Source organism: Eschrichtius robustus, chromosome 11 (assembly GCF_028021215.1).
Source record: "Eschrichtius robustus isolate mEscRob2 chromosome 11, mEscRob2.pri, whole genome shotgun sequence".
In the NCBI taxonomy this organism is placed as follows: domain Eukaryota; kingdom Metazoa; phylum Chordata; class Mammalia; order Artiodactyla; family Eschrichtiidae; genus Eschrichtius; species Eschrichtius robustus.
The window spans coordinates 64,846,445-64,871,278 of record NC_090834.1 but is presented as its reverse complement, the minus strand read 5'-3'; the positions used below and the strand labels follow the sequence as shown (position 1 = coordinate 64,871,278).

Below are 24,834 nucleotides of genomic sequence, written 5' to 3'. Positions count from 1 at the left end.
CTTTAGGTCCTCCTCCCCCTCAGTGGGATTTACCTCATTGAGTCCCAATCCCTCTGGGCACTGAGATTGTGGTTCCACAGGGGCTTCAAAAAAATTAAAAGATAGGAGGAGTTAACATTTATTGAGCCCTTAGTATAGGTCAAATACTGTGCTAAGCACTTTACATAGTTTGTCACTTGGCACAAATATGAGGGTAGCGCCATGATTCAAGCCCTGTGTAATGCCCTCCCCTTTCTTCAAACCTATGACAAAGTTGACGGAATTTTTCAGATGCATCAAGGTCACACACCAGTTGATTTTATGTTAACCAGAGGATAATCGGGGGTGGGGTGGGGGAGGCTTGACTTTATCAGGTGAAAGCCCTTAAAGAGAGACTGAGCCTTTTTTAAGGTGAGATACTTTTCCCTCCTACTGGCTTGAGAAGTAAGCTGCCATGTTGAGAGAGGGCTTATGGAGATGGCCATGTGGCAAGGAACTGTGGACAGTCTTTAGGAGCTGAGAGCAGCCCCAAATGAGAGCCAGGAAGAAAATGGGACCTTGGTCCTACAACCCCAAGGAGACGAATTCTGCCAACATGTATAAGCTTGAAAGCAGCTTTTCTCCAATTGAGACTCTAGATGAGCATACAGTTGAGTCAACACCTGGATTGTTGCCTTTTGATACCTTGAGAGAGGACCCAGCTAAGCCATGCCAGACTCCTGACAGAAACTGTGATGTAACATGTGTGTTGTTTTAGATATACTAAGTTTGTGGTAATCTATTATAAACAATATAAAAATAACACAGATTTTAGTACCTAGAAGTGGTACTGTAAGCAGATAGGGTAAGGGTTCCCTGGGAAAAGAGAACCAAGCATGGCTTCTTGACAGAAGAGAAGCCATTTTTGACCTAAGCCATTTTGTGATCTAAGCCTGGCCACAATGCTTGCCCTTGACAGGTCTCGGTAATTAATGATCTTAAGGGAACAAAAGAATGCAGAAATCAATGACTGTTATCAAGCAAGAGAAGTAACAATAGCAAAGATAATATACCAGTTGTAAAGACTCCCAGTTCTCTTACAATGGTAAAGATTAGCCTGAAGAGCTCAACCACTAGATCAACTGGAACCTAAGGGATGATGATGTTGACCTTTTCTGACCCTCATGACTTCAATCAACTAAAGCTTGGGCTCTGTCAATCTCCCAATACCCTTCATGAATATGCATGTACCATTAGCTTAAAACTTCCCCAATTTTGCTTTTCGGGAGACACTGCTTTAGGAAAGATCCCCAGTGTTCTCCTTACTTGCTGGAGGTAATAAACCCTTCCTTCTCCCATGCTTTGGCTTGGTGTGTCTTTCAACTGGACACCAACCAAAAGGCAAGCCATTTTCAGGTTACAGTACCTAAAACCAAGGGAACAGCTTGGGAATCAGACAAGTGAGCAGAGGCTAGGAGAATTAAATCCTATGACTTGATTCCTCATAGACAGTGTCTGTTCATTTTTCTATGAATGGGCCTTATTTCCTTGTTTCTTTGTATGCTTTTAAATTTTTCTGTGGAAAACTGTACCTTTTGACTATTATAAGGGGATAACTCTGGAAATCATATTCTTCTTCATGCTCAGGGATTGTTTTCATTGGTTGCTATGAGTTTTGTTCTTTAGTACTTTCCTACTTTTTTCTGTAAAGACTGTATTTGTGGTGTGTGGTCTCTGAAGTGCATTCCTTTAGCTTAGAGTCAGCTCATATGTTGATAGAGATTTTCTTGAATACCCGGAGGGGTAAAGAAAATAAAAACTTTGCATATTGGTTCATTCCTCCAATGCCTACAAAAGCCCTTTACAACTCTGCATTAGCCTTTCTGCTTACCCTGAGCCTAAGGATCAGTTAGAGGTAAAAGCTTTAGTCTCTCAGGAATTTTCTGAGCATATATTCTGCCCAGAGTTTGCACATGACTTTCTAAACTGCTATACAAAGGGAGTTTTTTAATGTTCTACTTCACACAAAATCTCTCACCAGACTTTCCTCCCAGGTTTACAGCATGTCTATTATTTGTCCGAACCTTAATATCTTCCCCCAGACAGTAGGGATTGTTCATTAACCTTTCTTGTTTGCAAGAAATGCCCTCCACTTGACTGCTTTTCGGCCCTGAAGAAGTTCTCTGCTAGGAGAAACAAAAACAAAACTGCCTTTTATTTGTCCTTCAGATAGCCCCCAGAGAGCTCCAAACAGACAAACACAATTCTTTGAGAACAAGGTCAGCTCTTCTCCCTTTGGAAGCAGGGACCAGGGTCTCACATTGAAGATATGCAATGATATCTTCACGACCTCTGTCAAGCTGGGGATGGGATGGTCCAAAGACAAGTAAAAATGACACAACATTCCCCTACCATTCTTTTTATCATTATATAATGTCCTTCTTTGTTTTTCTTTATGGATTTTATTTTGTCTGATATGAGTATTACTACCCCTGCTTTCTTGTCATTTCTACTTGCATGAAATATCTTTATACATCCCCTCACTTTCTGTGTGTGTCTTTCACCCTGCAGTGAGTCTCTTGTAGTTCTTGTTTTTTTATCCAATCTGTCACACTGTCTTTTGATCAGAGCATTTAGTCCATTGACATTTAAAGTAATTACCAATAGGTATGCACTTATTGCCATTTTAAAACTTGTTTACCACTTGTGTTTGTAGTTCTTCTTTGTTCATTTCTTCTTATTTTTGTTTCCGTTTTGTGGTTTGATGGTTTTCTTTTGTAGTATGCTTAAATTTCTTTCTTTCTGTTTTTCGTGACTCTACTGTGTGTTTTTCCCCTACCATTATTAAGTTGCCCTTTTCTTCAGCACTCATTTGGTAGCTATAAACCTTTTTCATTTTCCAGAGTTTCAGCAAAGTTGATTCTGATGGTTCATCTCTTGCTTATTCATTGTATCAGCAAAATGATGAGCCTTGGAGATATTTATCCCTTCCTACTTGCTGACGTGACTCCCATATAATTTATCTTTCATAATGGCTGTGCTTAATAACTGCCTAACAAAATTCCTGAGCAATTAACATTTGGTTCTCATGAGCCAGTATAGGCTAGTTCCAGCATATCATGAAATATATGGTCACTAAAGGCATAACAGAGGTTTACAGAGATCTCTGAGAAAGCACTGAGAGGGTGTCTGTAGGAAAGGTCCCCCAACCCAGCCAAGATGAGGTGACCCATGATGGAGATTTATTCCTTTCTAAAAATGCTCTTGGATTCTTTTCTGTTATCAACTATTTTCCCCTTTTGCAGCTAAACCATTTCTGATCTTGATGATAGCTTCTCACAGAATATTGACCCTCACCCACTCTCTCAGTTATCAGAGCTTCTAAAGATTTTAGGCACTTTTTAGCAGGCAAAGTGATAAAAGACTGCACTGTTGCTATATGATAAATGTTAAATGATACCCTAAACCAATCTTTTGTGGAAGAAAATACAAGCACAAAAATGTTGTAGGCTTTATTATAATGTTAGACATGCATAATTATAGTTATAATTAGGGTCATAGTATGTAAAAACATACTTACCAAGCAAAAATGTTTATTTCCAGGAACTTAAAAGAAAATTAGTAAGATAAAATTAAAATTCTGTTGCAAAAATGAAATCAAGACAAAATCTATAATACATTGCAACATTTCCTTATGAGGAAAACTTTTCTACCCTTGCTGAAGCACTACTGACTTTAAAGGGGAAAAAAAGTATTGTTTCTGAAAAATGAGAGAAACAAAGAAATAAAACTGAAAGCCTTTTCACAGCACTGGGTAAGAGAGAAGGAGGGGGTGACCCTGACAGCACAGTGATTTCCAGGGATTATATGTGTGATGCCCCACCCAGGGGCACATACAGACATAAAACAACCAATTTTATAAACAGGAGTCCTCTTTGTATGATAATTTTTAAATTTAAGTCATTATTAAACACATAATTAAAGGTCCTTGAGCCTTAACAAGATAATAACAAATGTTAAAACAAGGTGAAACCATTTTTTTTTACTTCGAGGCCTTACTTTAAAATCAGGCCCTCTGCCACACAGGAAGCAAAAGCCTCGACTAAAAGCTGTGAGCCATAACTCTAAGAGACTCAAGGAAAGAATCCACTTTATATCCACATATCTCTGGAGTGACCTGAAAATGGGACCTTGGCCTGAAGCAGTCAAGTGGTTGAGAAGGAAGGGAAATGGAAGAGAAAGAGGTATAAAAACTGACACAGAGACTGAAAAAGAAACAGTGATAAAAAAGTCAAAAGAAGCCGAGATTAAAACAGAGACACAAGGATAGACTGAAGACTTGTTAAGGATGAAATACATATTTGACATGGTCATTGGTCCATAACAGCTACAAATATGAGAAGAAAGAAAGTACATGATCTAAACAGATAATTAATGAACAGTTAGAAAATCTATGTAATATATATATAAGCACAAGGTACTACTGATAGCACAGAAAAGAAAGCTACTAACTCAACCTAGAAGAGAAAAGGAAGGGTTCATAAATAAGGATAAACTTGAACTAGGGCAGAAGGAATATAGAGCCCATGGTAGAAAAGGTGGAGAAAGGCTCATGTAATGTAATATTTAGAGTCTAGAAATGCCATAAAAATGAAGGAAGATGGCAGAATGTGACTTCTAAGGGAGAGAGTGGGGTAAGTACTAGGAAAAGGAAAAGGAGTGGTTGTGAAAGGAACTTTAGAGTATGATTGTTGTTAAATTGTTGAATGTCAGGGTAAGTCATTTTAATTTTATCACAAGGCAATGTAGAGTTTTCAAAGTTTTGTAAACAAGGCAATAAATAATTTAAATTTGGATGTCAGTAGGATGACTCTGGATGCAATGTGGAAAAGGAAATAAAAGAGAGAAAAAAATTATTGAATACACCAGAGCAGAAAGATGAGGACCCAAAAGCCATGTGGGTATAGAATAGGTAACAGATTCAAGAGCAAACTGATACAGGTGATTAAATAGGATTACCTATGCCTGATATATAGTAGATGCCCAGCAAGAAATGAAAAATTATAGATGGAAAACTAAGAAATAAGTTGTCCAGAAAACAAATATGCCCATATTACCATACCCTCATTCTAACTGGGGGATATATATAGCCCTAAAGGGGAATCTGGATAGAAGTCTGAAGCCAGAATTGAAAATGAATCTCTAACTAGAGTGAGCAATATTCCTACACATAGCAGTTAATCCAATAAGACCAAATACCAACAACAGGTCCAAAGTGAAAGAACTGGATCACAGATAGAAAGTGGGCACCATAACCATACAATCTCTAACAGAAACAAGAGAAACAACCAAGAAAAGCCTCAAATACTTCCATGATCAGCACCAGAACTATGACATGATTCCAGTGTCAATTTCTCAAAAAGGCATTCCCTAACCACTTAATCCAAAGTGGCCACGTTCCCTCTGAAGTTGCTCTCAGTGAAATCACTCTTTTCACTTCCTTCATAGCTTGAATCACAGGCAAATTATCTTGTGTACTTATTTATTTATGTGGGAATTTTCTGTCTACCCTACCCTGTATGAGCAAGTACCATGTCTCTCTTATTCAGCAGACAATCCATATACCTAAAACACTACCTAGCACAAGTTAAGTCTTGGTAAACACTGTGAAATAAATGTTTGAACATCTTTGTTTTATTTTTGCTAACTCTGGTCTATGATACTTAAGTGTATCAGACTAGCCTAGATGATGATAAACACAAGAAAGTACAAAAGGGTTTCACTGGTCTTAATGATCAGTAAGATGAAGACAGCATACCAAGAAAAGGTTATTTAACTTGGTAACTAGAGCTTGAAGGACAGGATTGTGAAAAGCAGTTTTAGAGAAGATAGAAATAGAAGACATATGGCACAATGTTAACTTATGAAGAAATAGGACAGTGAATGTTCATTAGTTCATTTAGCCATCATATAGTCATATTTACTAAGATAATGTTTCAACTTTTTAGAAATATTATAGTGAAGAAAAATTACAGTGAATGAGGAGATAAAATCAGGCCTCATCTATTTTGAATAGGAATACCTGAGCATGTTTGGAGGCTGCTGTGTAACAACCAGGCGAACAAGACAGATGCAAGGTGTGCAAGAAAGGATAAGTGAGAGTGCAAGAAAGGAAGGTGGATGGAGCTTCTGCATTCTTCAGAGAATGAAGAAATGAAGTCATCAAGTGAGTATTAGGGGAGCTCCAATTACAGCATTCTTTATTCCACCTCCTAGACTACTCTTCTGTTTCTCCTTCCTCTAGACTGATGCAGGACCCTCTCTGACTGTGTCTTATTCATGCCTGTAACCCCACTTTCTAGCAAAACACCTGGCACAAAGTCTATGATATATTCATGGGTTTAAATTGGATGGGAAATTTTGAGAATATGATGTCTGATTGTAGGAAGATAGAGAAAGAAGTCAAAGATGATTGAGACACTAGAAAAATTAGAATAGGATGAGTGTGATGGGAAAACAAAAGGAAGAAGAGGTTTAGAAATCAAGTGATGAGTGCAATTTGGGACACCCTGTTTTGATCCACCTTCATGGGGAGTTCTGGCTGGTGAAGAGCACATCTCTGTCCTAGGCTGATGACTAGATTGGCTCTCCAAATGCATATCTTCATGCCTTCACCCCAGGTATTCAACTTTCTTCTCCTCTCTCCTCAACTATCCACCAACAATCCCCAAACACGTGGCTGTCCCCTGCCCAGATGAGCAATTCCTTTGTGCCCAGCTTAAGGATTTTCTACAAACCATTAGAAACACAATGACAACAATGTTGTGAGCAGTGTTCTACATGTGGACATTAGGTTGGGTTGTTAATAATATTGTTCAAGTGCTGTTTATATTTACTAATTTTTTGCTAGTGTGCTTTATCAGGTACTAAAAAACTTACTAAGCATTCTAAAGTAATTGTGGATTGTTAATTTCATCAAGTAATTTTGTAAATTGTTTTTTTTAATAAATAATTTTTAAAGCTGTTCTAAGTTTATGCAAAATTGAGCAGAAGGTACAGAGATTTCCCATATTATCTCCTGCACCCACACGTGCGTGGTCTCTCCCATGATCAATATCCCCCACCAAAGTGGTACATTTGTTACAATTGATGAACCTACATTGACATATCAACATCACCCAAAGTACATAGTTTACATTGGGATTCACTCTTGGTCTTGGCCATTCTACGAGATTTGAAAAAATGTCTAATGAAATGTAACTAACCTTAAAATATACAGAATAGTTTCATTGCCCTAAAAATCCCCTGTGCTCCGCTTACTCATCCATTCCTCCATCTACCCCCTGGCAACCACTCATCTTTCTGCTATCCCCATAGTTTTGTCTTTTCCAGAATGCTATACACTTCAAATCATATAGTATGTAGCCTTTTCAGTCTGACTTTTTACACTAAGTAATATGCATTAAGTTTCCTCCATGTCTTCTCATTTCCTTTTATTTCATTTCTTTCTTTTCAGTTCTTCTTAGAACTGAATAATATTTCATTGTCTAGATGTACCACAGTTTATTTATCCATTCACCTACTGAAGAACATCTTGGCCTCTTCCATGCTTTCGAAATTATGAATAAAGCTAATATAAATATCTGTGTGCAGGTTTTTGTGAGGACATAAATTTTCAAATCATTTGAGTGTCAAGGGAGAGCACAATTGCTCTTTGTATGGTAAAACTCTCTTTAGTTTTGTTAAAATCAACCAACTATCTTCCACTGTGGCTTTACCATTTTGAATTACTTGCAGCAATACATGAGAGTTCTTTTTGATCCACTCCTTGCCAGCATTTGGTGTTTTCAGTGATCTGGATTTTGGCCTTTCTGATAGGTGTACAGGCATACCTCATTTTATTGCACTTCATTTTATTGTGCTTCCCAGATACTATGTATTTTACAAACCGTAGGTTTGTGGCAACCCTGCATCAAACAAGTCTATCAGCACCATTTTTCCAACAGCTTTTGCTCACTTCATATCTCTGTGTCAAATTTTGATAATCCTCGCAATATTTCAAACTTTTTCATTGCTATTATATTTGTTATGGTGATCTTTGATCAGTGATCTTTGATGTTACTATTGTAAATATTCTGGGGTGCCACAAACTGGGCCCAGATAAAAGAGCAAACTTAACTAATTGCTGAAATAGCAACAAAGGACTTAGAATATTGTGTAAACTTACTTGTTAAAGAGGAGGCAGGGTTTAAGAAGATTGACTCCAATTTTGAAATAAGTTCTACTGTGGGTAAAGTGCTATCAAACAACACTGTATGCTACTGAGAAATCATTCGTGAAAGGAAGAATCAATCAGTATAGCAAACTTTGTTGTTTTCTTATTTTAAGAAATTGCCACAGCCACCCCAACCTGAGCAGCCACCATCCTGATCAATCAGCAGCCATCAACATCAAGACAAGACCATCCACCAGGAAAAAGATTATGACTTCCTAAAGAATCAGATGATATTTAGCATTTTTTAGCAATATTTTTTAATTAAGCTATGTACATTGATTTTTTAGACATAATGCTATTGCACACCTAATAGACTATGGTATAGTGTAAACATAAATTTGTTTTTGTTTTGTTTTGGCTGCATTGGGTCTTCGTTGCTGCGCGTGGACTTTCTCCAGTTGCAGCAAGCAGGGGCTATTCTCTGTTGCACCGTGCAGGCTTCTTCTCATTGTGTTGGCTTCTCTTGTTGCAGATCCTGGGCTCTAGGTGCACAGGCTTCAGTAGTTGCAGCACGCAGGCTCAGGAGTTGCAGCATGTGGGCCCTAGAGCACGCCGGCTTCAGTAGTCGTGGTGCGTGGGCTCTAGAGCACAGGCTCAGTAGTTGTGGCACACGGGCTTAGTTGCTCCGCGGAACGTGGGATCTTCCTGGACCAGGGCTCTAACCTGTGCCCCCTGCGTTGGCAGGTGGATTCTTAACCACTGCGCCACCAGGGAAGTCCCCATAAGTTTTATATACACCGGGAAACCAAAAAAAATCATGTGACTAGCTTTACCGTGGTCTGGAACGAAACGTGCAATATTTCGGAAGTATGCCTGTATACTAGTATCTCGTTGCTTTTTTTTTTTCTTTTAAGATGTTAGCTATGAGTTTTTCTTTTTTTTTTTTTTTAATTAATTTATTTATTTATTTATTTTTGGCTGTGTTGGGTCTTCATTTCTGTGCGAGGGCTTTCTCTAGTTGCGGCAAGCGGGGGCCACTCTTCATCGCGGTGCACGGGCCTCTCATTTTCGTGGCCTCTCTTGTTGTGGAGCACAGGCTCCAGACGCGCAGGCTCAGTAGTTGTGGCTCACGGGCCTAGTTGCTCCGCGGCATGTGGGATCTTCCCAGACCAGGGCTTGAACCCGTGTCTCCCACATTAGCAGGCAGATTCTCAACCACTGCGCCACCAGGGAAGCCCACTTTTTTTTTAAAATATTTATTTATTTATTTGGCTGCGTGAGGTCTTAGTTGCAGCACACAGGATCTTCGTTGCAGCATACGGGATCCTTCACTGTGGCGTGTGGGCTCTTCGTTGTGGTGTGCGGGCTTCTCTCTAGTTGTGGCATGTGGGCTCCAGAGCATGCGGGCTCAGTAGTTGCAGTTGTGAGCTTAGTAGCCCCGCAGCACGTGGGATCTTAGTTCCCCAATCAGGGATCGAACCCAAGTCCCCTGCATTGGAAGGCGGATTCTTAACCACTGGACCACCAGAGAAGTCCCCGTCTCATTGTTGCTTTAATTCATATTTTCCTAATGACATATGATGTGGAACATCTTTTCATATGCTTATTTGCCACTGTATATCTTTATTGAGATGTCTGTTAAGGTCTTTGGCCCAATTTTAATAGGGTTTGTCTTTTTTGTTGTTGTTGTTGAGTTTTAAACGTTCTTTGGATATTTATGACAACAGCCTTTTATCAGATTCTGCAAATGTTTTCCCCAATCTGTGCCTTGTCTTTTCATTTTCTTCACAACTTCTCTTGCAGAGGAGAAATTTTACGTTGCTACTAATGTAGTCCAGTGTATCTATTCTTTCTTTCATGGATCATGTCTTTGGAGTTATCTCTCAAATATCATTGCCATACCCCAGGTCATCTAGGTTTCTCCAGTGTTCTTCAAAGAGTCTTCTAGTTTTGCATTTTACATTCTGGTCTATGATCCATTTTAAGTTAATTTTTGTGAAGGATGCAACACTGTATCTAGATTCATTTTTTCTCATGTGGATGTCCAATTGTTCCAGCACCATTTCTTCAAAAAACCATCTTGCTCCATTCTATTGCCTTTGCTCATTTTTCAAAGTTCAGTTGACTATCTTTATGTGGCTCTTCTTCTGGGCTCTCTCTTTTGTTCCATTTGTTTTTTGTATACTCTTTCACCAATCCATAATATCTTGATCACTGTTTCTTTATATTTAAGTCTAGAAGTCCAGAGGTGTTAGTCCTCCGATTTTGTCCTCTTTTTTTTTTTAATCATGAAAGAACTTATTATAATGGTAGCTTTTGGAACCATGTTTTTTTATTTTTATTTTATATTGGAGTATAGTTGATTAACAATGTTGTGTTAGTTTCAGGTGTACAGCAAAGTGATTTGGTTATACATATACATGTACCTATTCTTTTTCTAATTCTTTTTCCATTTAGGTTATCACAGAATACTGAGTGCTGTACAGTAGATCCTTGTTGGTTATCTATTTTAAATGTACCAGTGTGTACGTGTGGTGTCCATTGTAACTTCTCCTTTTTCATTCCTAATTTTATTGATTTGAGCCCTCTCCCCTTTTTTCCTGATTAGTCTAGCAAAAGGTTTATCAATTTTGTTTATCTTTTCAAAGAACCAGCTTTTAGTTTCATTGATCTTTTCTGTTGTTTTCTTCATTTCTATTTATTTCTGCTCTGATCTTTATTTCTTTCTTTCTTTTTATTCACTTTGGGTTTTGTTCTTCTTTCTCTAGTTGCTTTAGGTATAAGGTTAGGTTGTTTACTTGTGATTTTTCTGGTTTCCTGAGGTAAGATTGTATTGCTATAAACTTCCCTCTCAGAACTGCTTTTGCCACATCCTATAGGTTTTGGAATGTCATGCTTTCATTATCCTTTTTCTCTAGGTATTTTTTGATTTCCTCTTTGATTTCTTCAGTGAACCATCGGTTGTTTAGTAGCATATTGTTTAGCCTCCACGTGTTTGTGTTTTTAGTTTTTTTTTTTTTTCTTGTAGTTGATTTCTAATCTCAGAGCATTGTGGTTGGAAAAAATGCTTGATATGATTTCAGTTTTCTTAAATTTACTGAGGCTCACTTTGTGGGCCAGCATGTGATCATTCCTGGAGAATGTTCCATGTGCACTTGAGAAGAATATGTATTCTGCTGCTTTCGGATGGAATGCCCTATAAATGTCTATTAAGTCTATCTGGTCTAATGTGTCATTTAAGATCTGTGTTTCTTATTGATCTTCTGTCTGGATGATCTGTCCATTGATCAAAGTGGGGTGTTAACATCCCCCACTGTTATTGCGTTACTGTCAATTTCTCCTTTTATGGCTGTTAGTATTCGACTGGGATGCTCCTATGTTGGGTGCATTTATATTTACAATTGATATATCTTCTTCTTGGATTGATCATTGATCATTATGTAGTGTCCTTTGTTTCTTGTAACCATCTTCATTTTAAAGTCTATTTTGTCTGATATGAGAATTGCTACTCCAGCTTTCTTTTGATTTCCAGTTGCATGGAATACCATTTTCCATCACCTCACTTTCAGTCTGTATGTGTCTCTAGATCTGAAGTGGGTCTCTTATAGACAGTATATATACCGGTCTTGTTTTTGTATCCATTCAGCCAGTCTATGTCTTTTGGTCAGAGCATTTAATCAGTTTACATTTAAGGTAATTATCGATATGTATGTTCCTACTGTCATTTTGTAAATTGTTTTGGATTTGTTTTTGTAGGTGTTTTTTCTTCCCTTCCTCTTTTGTTCTCTTCTGATTTGATGACTAACTTTAGTGTTGTGTTGGGATTCCTTTTTCTTTTTTGTGTGTTTATCTATTGTAGATTTTTGGTTTGCTGTTACTATGAGGTTCTAATATAGCAGCATATATAAACAAGATTGTTTTAAGTTGCTGGTCTTTTAATTTCAAATGCATTTCCAATATCCTGCATTTGTGCTCTCCTCTTCCCACAATTGCTGGTTTTGATATCGTATTTGTGTGCAGATGATTTCCTGCCTTTACTGTATGTTTGCCAGTAAGCATTTCCATTCATAACTTTCTTGTTTCTAGTACTGGCCTTTTCATTTCCACTTAGAGTAGTTTCTTTAGCATTTGTTGCAAAGCTGGTCTGGTGGTGCTGAATTCTTTTAGCTTCTGCTTGTCTGTAAAGCTCTTGATTTCTCCACTGAATCTAAACGAGCACCTTTCTGGGTAGAGTATTCCTGGTTGTGGGTTATTCCCTTTCATCACTTTAAATATATATTGTCACTCCCTTTTGGCCTGAACAGTTACTGCTGAGAAATCAGCTGATAACCTTATAGAAGTTCCCTGGTATGTTATTTGTCGCTTTTCCCTTGTTCCTTTTCATATCTTTTTGTCTTTAATTTTTGTCAATTTGATTACTATGTGTTTCAGCATGTTCCTCCTTGGGTTTATCCTGCGTGGGACTCTCTGTGCTTCCTGGACTTGGGTGATTGTTTCCTTTCCTATGTTAGGGAAGTTTCAGCTGTTATCTCTTCAAATATTTTCTCAGGTCCTTTCTCTCTCTCTTCTCCTTCAGGGACCCCTATAATGCACATGTTGGTGCATTTAATGTTGTCCCAGAGATCTTTTAGACTGTCTTCATTTCTTTTCATTCCTTTTTCTTTATTCTGTTCCATGGCAGTGATTTCCACCATTCTCTATTTCAGCTGACTTATCCATTCTTCTGCCTCAGTTACTCTGCTATTGATACCTTCTAGTGTATTTTTCATTTCAGTTATTGTGTTGTTCATCTCTGTTTGTTCTTTAGTTCTTCTAGGTCTTTGCTTAACATTTCTTGCACCTTCTCGATCTGTTCCTCCATTCTTTTTCTGAGATATCATCTTCACTACCATTACTCTGAATTCTTTTTCCAGTAGATTGCCTATCTCCACTTCACTTAGTTGTTTTTCTGGGGTTTTATCTTGTTCCTTCATCTGGACATATTTCTCTGCTGTCTCATTTTATCTAACTTCCTGTGATTGCATTTTCCATTCCGCAGGCCGCAGGCTGTACTTCTTCTTGCTTCTGCTGGCTTCCCTCTGATGGATGAGGCTGAATAAGAGGCTTGTGCAGGCTTCCTGTTGTGAGGGACTGGTTCCTGACCACTGGTGGGTGGAGTTGGGTCTTGTCCCCCTGGTGAGTCAGACTGAGTCAAGGGGTGTCTTTAGCGAGCAGCTGTGGGGCTATGTTCCTGCCCTGTTGGTTGTTTGACCTGAGGCATTCCAGCACTGGAGCCTACAGGCTGTTGGGTGGGGCCAGGTCTTGGTAAGAAAACGGTGGCCTCTGAGAGGGCTCACGCCAATGAGTACTCACCAGAACTGCCACTACCAGTGTCTTTGTCCCCACAGTGAGCCACAGCCACTCCCTGCCTCTGCATGAGACCCTCCAATACTAGCAGGTAGGTCTGGCCCAGTTTCTTATGAGGTCACAGCTTTTTTCCCTGGGTCCTGGTGCACATGGGACCTTGTGTGCACCCTCCAAGAGTGGAGTTTCTGTTTCCCCCAGTTATGTGGAATTCCTGCAATCAAACCCCACTGTCCTTCAAAGACAGTGTCTCTGGGGTTCCTCCTTCCATTGCCAGACCCCCAGAGGCTGGGAAGCCTGACATGGGGCTCAGGACTTTCATTCCTGTGGGAGAACTTCTGTGATATAATTATTTTCCAGTTTGTGGGTCACCCACCCAGCGGATATAGGGTTTGATTTTATCATGATTGCACCCTCCTACCACCTGTTTGTGGCTTCTTGTCTTTGTCTTCTTCTTTGTCTTCTTTGTAGGGTATCTTTTTTGGTAGGTTCCAACGGTTTTGTTTGTTTGTTTTTTGTCAATGTTTGTTCAACAGTTAGTTGTGTTTGTTCTTTTAAGAAGGGGTGAGCTCACATCCTTCTACTCCGCCATCTTGCAACTTCCTGAAACCACCTCTTTTATCAGAAACATGGATTCCAAAGGAGATGGGTTCTCACAGGAATGGAGGATGAAGATACACAAGGAGTTTTAGTAGTATATTAACTTTAAGCAGTAGACAAGGTGAGAGTAGATTTTGGCACTTTGTTTCATTTTGTTTTCTGTTTCTTTTAACATGCCCCCATCACTGGGGGCATGGGAGGGTCATGGCAGGGCAGGGCCCCAATTTTGTTCTCCTTCAATGTTGTGTTGGCTGTTCTAGGTCTTTTGCCTCTCCATATAAACTTTAGATTCAGTTTGTCAATATCTTCAAAACAACTTGCTAAGATTTTGATTGAGATTGCATTAAATCTACAGAGAAAGTTGGGATAAACTGATATCTTGACAATAGTGAGTCTTCCCTTTGATGAGCATAGAATATCTCCCCAGTTATTTAATTTTCTTTGATTTCTTTCATCAGAGTCGTCTAGTTTTCCTCATACAGATCTTGTACATATTTTGTTAAATATACACCTAAGTATTTAACTTTAGGGGTGCTAATGTAAAAGGCATTGTGTTTTACCTTTTTGTACTAATCTTGGTATCCTGTAACTTGGTATAATTACTTATTAGTTCCAGGGATTTTGTTGCTGTTGACTCTCTGGATTTTCTACAGACAGTAATGTCCCCTGCAAATAGTTTTATTTCTTCCTTCCCAATCTATATATGTTTAACTTCATTTTCTTATCTTAATTCATTAGCTAGAACCTCCAGTAAGATGCTTAACAGGAGTTGTGAGAGGGGACATCCTTGACTGTTCCTGAATTTAGGGGGAAAGCTCCTAGTGTCTCACCATTAAGATTTTTGTAGGTATGCTTTATCAATTTGAGGAAGTTCCCCTCTATTTCTAGTTTGCCAGGAGTTTTGATAATGAATGAGTGTTAGATTTCATCAAACACTTTTTCTCCACCTATTTATTGGACCATGTTATTTCTCTTCTTTAGCTTGTTGATGTGATGTATTACATTAATTGATGTTCAAATTCTGAACCAGCCTTGCATACCTGAGATAAACCCCAACTGGTTGTGGTGTATAATTCCTTTTATACACTGTTGGATTTTTTTCATATGTGCATGAGAAATATTAGCTATCAGTTTTTGATCTGACTTGTCTGGTTTTGGTATTTGGGTAACACTAACCACATCAAATGAGTCAAGAAGTACTCCCTCTGCTTCTATTCTCTGAAAGATACAACTAATCCAAATTCATTTTTTTTTCCTATCCAAATTGGTTTTGCTATTAATAGTAAAGTCTATTTACATATGGGTTGCAAACCGTATAGATACAAAAATTATAAAAATAAACCAGTAGATATTTAAAGGCAAATGCAAAGTTTGCACATTAGGTCATTAAAGATTTTGTATATTTTTTTACACTGTAAGTTATTATAAACTAGATATATTAAGCAAAACAAAAAAACACGATGCAAACTGGCAAATATTATATGCCATCATTTGTTTTTAAAATGAGAGATATAGACAGATGCCCTTAGATATGCATAGAATACCTCTGGAAGAATGCTTAAACTGCTATCAATGGCTGCCTAAGGGACTGGATAAGGGATGGTAAGGAAACTCACTTTTCATTAAATAGCCTTTGGTACAATTTAAAAAAATTAGAATCCTATTAATGTACAAATTTGTTTAAAATTTTTGATTAGTAAATATACTTAAGACTAAACCCCTTAATACATGGATTTAACATAAAATTACTTTGTTATATGACACAAAGAAATGATTTTTTAAATTTTGGGAAATATTTTCATAAAAGGTATTTACAAAATTGAAAAATGAGTGAAAAATGCTGATGCAGTATATATTACAGTGACATTTTAAGGAAGAATTTCATTTTTAAGTATGAAATATTTCAGGGAATATATGAAAACTATCAGATGCCTACAGTGGCCAAGGTTAGCCTTTTTTTCTTTCCTAAGAAAAAAGGCTTGTGTGAGTATTTAGGAGGCTTGAAATTGTCACTTGAAGAAAAAAACTGAAATCCCTTACAGTGAGTTTTAGGCCTACATGATAGAGAAATCAAGATTAATTTAAAGTCAGCCATTAATATGCTACTCATCTGCATGTTATTCAAGAAAAGAAAAATATGCTTATATACAGGAATGGTTAAATTTTTATTTACTGTTGCCTTAGAAAAAATGACTACCAGAGATGATATTATTCCTAATTTTTTGAGGACCTTTTAACATTCCTGGAGCTGACTATTTGGAAATGTGCTTGTTCCAAAGTGCGGAAGTACAAAGACATTGGCATCATGTAAATCAGTTTTATTTGCTATTCCATGTGTCAGAATTGATGAGTATACTAGAGAAAGCAGGTCATCTCTTATGGTTTCTGAAATGGCTTAACAAAATGTGTAAGATTGGGGAAAAATAGGTGATCCAGCTTTCTCCTTTTGGATTTAGGCTACATACTGGTAGAGGAAGAGGGAGCATGACACTATTAGTTGGGATAGTGGGAAAAACGTAACGAGTATATAGGTTGTATACCCATCCCAGAAAGCACATGAACAATAACAGATCATGCTACTCAGAACAGTTAACGTCTGGGCCATCACCTTTATGATACAAGTGAGAAGCCAGGCTAGAGAAACACAATCCTGAGCTACGTTTTAGTCATGTTTTCCAAGGCAACACAAACCCACTTTTAAAGAGCATTATAGTACTTCATGGGTAGTGCAAGTACCTTGTAATAAGACAATATGAATTCTGACCTTCTGTCCCTTATATCACTGTTACCAATTCACTTCACTTTCAATAAGCATTCATAACCTATACTCACAAAATATGTATACATAAGCATACATAATTAAATATATTCTTGCTATTTAACATCTTTATTGGAGTATAATTGCTTTACAATGTTGTGTTAGTTTCTGCTGTATAAAAAAGTGAATCAGCTATACATACACATATATCCCCATATCCCCTCCCTTCTGCGACTGCCTCCCACCCCTCTAGGTGGTCACAAAGCACCGAGCTGATCTCCCCATGCGATGCAGCTGCTTCCCACTAGCTATCTATTTTACATTTGGTAGTGTATATATGTCAATGCCACTCTCTCACGTCATCCCATCTTACCCTTCCCCCTCCCCATGTCCTCAAGTCCATTCTCTATATCTGCTTCTTTATTTTGAACAAATTTATCTATTAGGTCAGTTAAGACTAAATAAAAATAAGTTGTGGTTTTTTTGTTTGTTTTGTTTTACCTTTATTTGTTCCTTCTCCAAAGCTCTTCCTTTCTTTATATAGATCTAAGTTTCTGATGTCTGTGAAAGTATTTCTACTTTACTTTTGAAGAATAATTTTTCAGGGTACACAACTCTAAGTCAGTGGATTTTTTCTCTCAACACTTTAAATATTTCACTCCAGTCTCTTCTTGCTTGCATGGTTTCTAAGGAGAACTCAGATACATTTTTTATCTTTGCTCCTCTATAGGTGAGGTCTTCATTTTTCTGGCAAATTTTTAACTTTTCTGTCTTCAATTTTCAGCAGTATGAATATGATAAGCTTTGGTGAGGTCTGGGGGTGGGGCATTTATCCTTCTTGGTGTTCTGGTTCCTGGATCTATGACAAATTTGGCAAACTTCTTAGTCATTATTGCTTCAAATATTTCTTCTGTTCTTTTCTTTCTTCGCCTTTTGGTATTCTCATTATGCATATGTTATACCTTCCATAGTGATCTCACAGTTCTTGGATATTCTGGTGGGTTTTTTTGTTTGGTTTTTTTTTTAGTCTTCTTTTCTCTTTGCTTTCAAGTTTTGGAAGTTTCTACTGAAGTACTCCCAAGCCCAGAGAATCTTTCCTTGGCTGTTGCCAGTCTACTAATGAACCTAGCAAGAGCAATCTTCATTTCTCTTGCTGCGTTTCTAACTCTGGCATGTCTACTTTATTCTTTCTTAGAATTTCCAACTCTCTGCTTACAATGTCCATCTTTTCTTGCATGAATTCAACTACATCCATTAGAGGCCTTAGGATAGTAACCATAGTTGTTTTAAATTCCCAATCTGATAATTCTAATATTCCTGCCGTGTCTGAGTCTTGGTCTGATGCTTGCTCTATCTCCTCAAACTGGTTTTTTCTGTTTTGTCTTTTTGTATGCCTTATAATTTTTCTTGACAGACATGATGTACTGGGTAAAGGAAACTGCTGTAAATAGGTCATTAATAGTGTGGTGATGAGGTATAGGGGAGGGGAAATGTGCTATAATCCAGTGATTGGGTCTCAGTCTTTTAGTGAGCCTGTGTCTCTGTACTGTGAACTTCAGAAATGCTTCTCCTAGCTTTATTACCCCTGTGGGTGGGAGATGATGGCTAGAGTGGTCTGGAGTTCGGTATTTCCCTTCTCCCTCATGGAAGGCTACAGTAGGCTGTACTTGGGTATTTTCTTTTCCCCATGTGGAATGCTAGAATAAACGGGAGTTGGGTATTTCACTTTCCCCAGGTCGGTTCAACGCTGAAAAAAATTCTAATAGTTTACAGTCTGAAAATATAGTTTCTCTCAGGACAGGCCTTATTAAGAAAAACAAAATGCTCTGAACTATTTCAAAATGGTTACTTTCCCCCTCCCTCTGCACAAGTGGATTTTTCTCCAGTATTCACTGTGAGAACCTGGTCAACCTCCTGGAGATAAAGTAAAGGTATGGAGAGCCTCTATTACAGGGTCCTCTTGGAGTTTCAGACACTCAGACTTGTCCACAGAGCCCCCAGCAATTTGTCAATTACAGTTTAGGTTTTCCTACCTCATGGAGGTTTCTCCTCATAAGTTTCACCTCCAGTACGTCATGATTCTCTACATTTGCCTATCTGTCTCTACAATTTGGGGGGCAGCAGTTTGCCTTGTGACTTCATTTATCTGTCATATCTAAGAAGAGTTGTTGGTTTTTCAGTTTGTACAGCATTTTAGTTGTTGTTAGGATGGAGTGTTGACTTCCAAGCTTCTTACATGCCAGACTGGAAACTGGATGACTTGCTTTTTACTTTGAGGCCATGTTATTAGATGATATTCATGTAGACTGTTACATCTTCTTTGTGAAAAACCTTTGTCATTACAACTTAAGAACTTGTGTTACAGGAAGCTTTTCAAGTTAATTTCTACTTCTCTACTATTAATATAACTAGCTACTCTAGCTTTCTTTTGGTGTCTGAATTTTCCCATCCTTTACTTTCACACATTCTCTATCCTTATGTTTTAGATATGTTAGTTTTGTCAATAGCAACAAAAGTTGGATTTTCTTTATTAATTCATTCCAATAATCTTTGTCTTTTACTGAAACATGCAGTGCACTTATACTTAATATGATTAGTGATATATTTGTGTTTGCAATCTTACTACGTGATTTCTACTTGAACCGCAAGGTTTGTGTTCTTTTTTCCTGGCTTGCCAACTTTCATATTAATGAAGTATTTAATATATAATTAGATTATCTTCTTAGACCTGTTTATATTTACAAAAAATTTAATGGAAAGTACAGAGTTGCATATACTCCCACCCCATACATTTTATTAACATCTTTCTTTAGTGTTGTACATTTGTTACAAATGATGAAATAATACTGATACTCCATTATTAACTAAAGGCTCACTCTTGTTTTGTACAGTCTATGGGTTTTGACAAATGTATAACGATATGATAAAACTTTACACATTATTAAAAACAAGTTTCACTAACCCTGAAAATGCTGTCTCCACCTATTCTCCCCTGCCTTTCTCCAACCCCTGACAGCCACTGATCTTTTTACAGTCTCCATAATTTTGGCTTGCACAATGTCATATACTTGGTTTATTTATTTTATACATAGTAATTTGTACCTCTTAATTCCTTACCCCTATCTTGCCCCTCCACCTATTGGTAACCATTAGTTTATTCTCTACATCTATGAGTATGTTTCTTTTTGTTATATACATTAGTTTGTTTTATTTTTTGGATTTCAGGTGTAAGTGATAACATACAGCATTTGATTTTCTCTGTCTGACTTATTTCACTAAACATGTTACCCTCCAGGTCCATCCATGTTGTTGCAAATAGCAAATTTGATTATTTTTTACGGCTGAGTAGTATTCCATCGTGTGTGTGTGTGTGTGTGTGTGTGTGTGTGTGTGTGTATACGTGAAACGTCTTTTCCATTCATCTGTTGATGGACACTTAGGTTGCTTCCACATCTTGGCAACTGTAAATAATGCTACTACGAACACCAGGGTGCATGTATTTTTTAAAAAGTGTTTCCATTGTCTTCAGCTATATACTGAAGAGTGGAATTGCTAGATAAGGGTAATTCTGTTTTTAGTTTTTTGAGAAATCTCCATACTGTTTTCCACAGTGGCTTCACCAAGTTACATTCCCACCAACTGTGTACACGGGATCCCTTTTCTCCACATCCTTGCCAACATTTGTTATTTGTGTTCCTTTCAATGACAACCAATCTGACAGGTGTGAAGTTTTGATTTGCATTTCCCTGATGATTAACAATGTTGAGCATCTTTTCATGTGCTGGTTGGCCATCTTTATGCCTTCTACGAAAAAATGTCTATTCAGGTCTTCTGCGTATTTTTTCATACGTTTTTCTGGTTTTTCTGATGTTGAGTTTGCATGAATTACTTACATATTTTGAATATTAACCCCTTATTGGTCATATCATTTGCAAATATTTTCTCCCATTCAGTAGGTTGTCTTTCATTTTGTTGATGGCTTTCTTTGCTTTGCAAAAGCTTTTGAGTTTAATTAGATTCCTTGGTTTATTTTTGCTTTGGTTTCCTTAGCCTTAGGAAATATTGCGGTTTATTTTTGCTTTGGTTTCCTTAGGCTTAGGAAATATTGCTACAATTTATGTCAAAGACTGTTCCTCCTATGTTTTCCTCTAGGAATTTTATGGTTTCTGGTCTTGCATTTAGGTCTTTAATCCTTTTGAGTTTATTATATATATGGTGTGAGAAAATTTTCTAATTTCATTCTTTTACAAATAGCTCTCCAGTTTTCCCAGCAGCACTTACTGAAGAGACTGTCTTTTCTGCATTGTATATTCTTGCCTCCTTTGTCAAAGATTACTTGACCACAAGTGTGTGGGTTTATTTCTGAGCTCTCTATTCTATTCCACCAATCTATGTGTGTGCTTTAGTGCCAGTACTATACTGTTTTGATTACTGTAGCTTTGTAGTATGGTCTGAAGTCAGGGACTCTGATACCTCCAGCTCTCTTCTTTTTGCCCAAGACTGTTTTAGCTATTCAGGGTCTTTTTTTGTAAATATAAGGTATAAACGTGTGTTGATTTGATACATTTACATACCATAACATGATTACCACTGAAGAGTTAACTAAAGCATCTGTCATGTCACATCATCATCATTTCATTATTGGGGTCAAAACAATTTCGATCTAGAATCTTAGCAACTTTGAAGTTTATAATACAGTATTGCTGTTTATAATATGCTAAGCATTAGATATTCAGGGTTTATTTATCTAATGATTACAGGTTTGAACCCTTAAACAACGTCTCCCCAATTGCCACACTCACCAGCCCCTGGTAAACACCATTCTACTCAAAATTTTTACATGTTTGGCTTTCTTAGATTCTACCTACAAATGATATCCTACAATATTTGTCTTTGTCTGATTTATCTTAGGATAATGCCCTCAAGGTCCATCCATGTTGTCACAAATGTAAAGATTTCATTCTTTCTCATGGAGATAGATAGATGGATAGAGATAGGTAGATAGATAGATATCTTTATTATCCATTCAGCAGTTGACTGACACTTAGGCTATTTCAACATCTTGGTTACTATGAATAATGCTGTCATAAACATGGGAGTGCATATATCTCTTCAATATCTTGTTTTCACTTGTTAGATATATACCCAGAAATGGAGTTACTAGATAATATGGTAGTTCTTTTATAAATTTTTGAGGAACCTCCATACTCTTTCCCATAGTGGCTGAACCAATTTACATTCACATCAACACTGGGATTCCCTTTTCTCCACATCCTCACAAACACTTGTTATCTCTTGTCTTCTTGATGAAAGCCATTCTACTGAGAGTGAGGTAATAGCTCATTGTGGTCTTGATTTGCATTTCTCTGATGACCATTAGTGTTGAGCATCATTTCATATATCTGTTGGCCATCTGACTGTCTTCTTTGGAAAAAAATGTCTATTTAGCTTCTCTGCTCATTTTTTCAACTGAAATTTTTAGGGGTTTGTTATTCAGTTGAACGAGTTTTTATATATTTTTATTAGCAGGTCCTTATTCAATATTTGGATGGCAAATATTTTCTCCCTTTCTGAAGGTTACCTTGCATTTTTTTTAATTATTTCTTTTACTGTGTAAAACATTTTAGTTTGATGTAGTCCTACATGTTGATTTCAGCTTTTGTTGCTTAAGTTTTGATGTCATATCCAAAAAATTCATTGCAAAGAACAATGTCAAGGAGATTCTTTACTATGTTTACTTTTTTGAGTTTTACGTTATCAGGTCTTCTCTTTAAGTCTTTAATCGATTTTGAATTAATTTTTGTGAGTGGTGTAAGATAAGGGCCTAATTTCTTTATCCAGTTTTTCCAGCATCATTTGTTGGAGAGACAATCCATTCCCCACTGAGTATTCATGGCTCCCTTGTCAAATATAAATTGACCACATATACAGAGTATTCTTTCTGGGCTCTCTGCTCTGTTTCATTAGTCTATGTGTCTATTTATATGCCAGTACTATACAGTTTTAATTATTACAGATTTATAACATAGTTGGAAGTAAGGAATTGTGATGCCTCTGGCTTTGTTATTCTTTATCAAGATTGCTTTGGGTAATGGGGCTATTTTGTGATTCTGTACATATTTTAGGATTGTTTTTGACTATTTTGGTGAAAGAACGTCATTAGAATTATAATAAGGATTATGTTGAATCTGTAGATGGTTTTGTGAGGTATATACATTTTAACAATGTTAACACTTCCAATTCATGAACATGAGATATCTTTCCATTTATCTGTGTCTTTCAATTTATTTCATCATTGTCTTTCCGAGTTTTCTGTAGCTTACTGAGTTTTCTTAAAACAGCTACTTTGAAGGGCGTGAGCCACTGCTATCAGCATGGACACCAGAGGCGGGCATGAAACGCTAAGGCTGCTCCTGCAGCCACCAAGAACCCTGTGTGCAAGCACAGGTCACTATCCACACCTCCCCTCCCGGGAGCCTGCGCAGCCCACCAGTGCCAGGATCCCGTGATCCAGGGACAACTTCCCCAGGAAAACACACAGCGCACCTCAGGCTGTTACTACAACGTCACTCCAGCCTCTGCCGCTGCAGGATCGCCCTGCATTCTGTACCCCTCCCTCTCTCAGGCCTGAGTAAGCCAGAGCCCCATAATCGGCTGCTACTTTAACCCCGTCCTGTCTGAGCAAAGAACAGATGCCCTCAGGTGACCTACACGCTTAGGCAGGGCCAGATCCAAAGCTGAAGCCCAGGAGCTGTGTGAACAACAAAGAGAAAGGGAAATCTCCCCCAGCAGCCTCAGAAGCAGCGGATCAAATCTCCACAATCAACATCTGTGGAATACCTGAATACACAACGAATCATCCCCAAATTGAGGCGGTGGACTTCGGGAGCAACGATATATACATATTTTTCCTTTTTCGCTTTTTGTGAGTGTGTATGTGTATGATTCTTTGTGTGATTTTGCCTGTATAGCTTTGCTTTTACCATTTGTCCTAGGGTTCTGCCTGTCCGTTCTTGGGTTTTTATTTGTTTGTTTTTTAGTATAGTTTTTAGCGCTTGTTATCATTGGTGGATTTGTTTTTTGGTTTGGTTGCTCTCTTTCTTTCTTTCCTTTTATTTTTCTTTATTACTTTAAAAAATTATGTTAATAATTCTTTTTTAGTTTTTATTTTAATAACTTTCTTTTCTTTTCCTTCTTTCTTTCTTTCATTCTTTATTTCTCCCCTTTCTTCTGAGCCATGTGGCTGACAGGGTCTTGGTGCTCCGGCCGTGTGTCAGGCCAGTGCCTCTGAAGTGGGAGAGCCGAGTTCAGGACATTGGTCCACCAGAGACCTCCCGGCTCCACATAATATCAAATGGCAAAAGCTCTCCCAGAGATCTCCAGTTCAATTCTAAGCCCCAGCTCCACACAACGACCAGCAAGCTACAGTGCTGGACACCCTATGCCAAACAACTAGCAAGACATGAACACAACCCCACCCATTAGCAGAGAGGCTGCCTAAAATCATAAGGTCACACACAGCCCAAAATACACCATCAGACATGGACCTGCCCACCAGAAAGACAAGATCCAGCCTCATCCACCAGAACACAGGCACTAGTCCCCTACACCAGGAAGCCTACACAACCCACTGGACTAACCTTAGCCACTGGGGGAAGACACCAAAAACAACAGGAAATATGAACCTGCAGCCTGTGAAAAGGAGACTCCAAACACAGTAAGTTAAGCAAAATGAGAAGACAGAGAAACATACAGCAGATGAAGGAGCAAGGTAAAAACCCACCAGACCAAACAAATAAAGAGGAAATAGGCAGTCTACCTGAAAAAGAATTCAGAGTAAGGACAGTAAAGATGATCCAAAATCTTGGAAATAGAATGGAGAAAATACAAGAAATGTATAACAAGGACCTAGAAGAACTAATGAGCAAACAAACAATGATGAACAACACAATAAATGAAA

The 24,834-nt window shown here is 37.8% G+C and overlaps 1 long non-coding RNA gene across 1 annotated transcript in view; it reads left to right on the top strand.

Annotated features, from left to right (window-relative positions):
- The window catches only part of LOC137772538 (uncharacterized), a 32,216-nt gene extending 8,344 nt beyond the window's left edge, over positions 1-23,872 (top strand). Inside the window, exons 2-3 of the long non-coding RNA XR_011075496.1 lie at positions 6,035-6,184; positions 23,216-23,872. This is a non-coding gene — a long non-coding RNA (uncharacterized lncRNA). The remainder of the gene's footprint in view (positions 1-6,034; positions 6,185-23,215) is intronic.
- Positions 23,873-24,834: the final 962 nt, after the last annotated feature.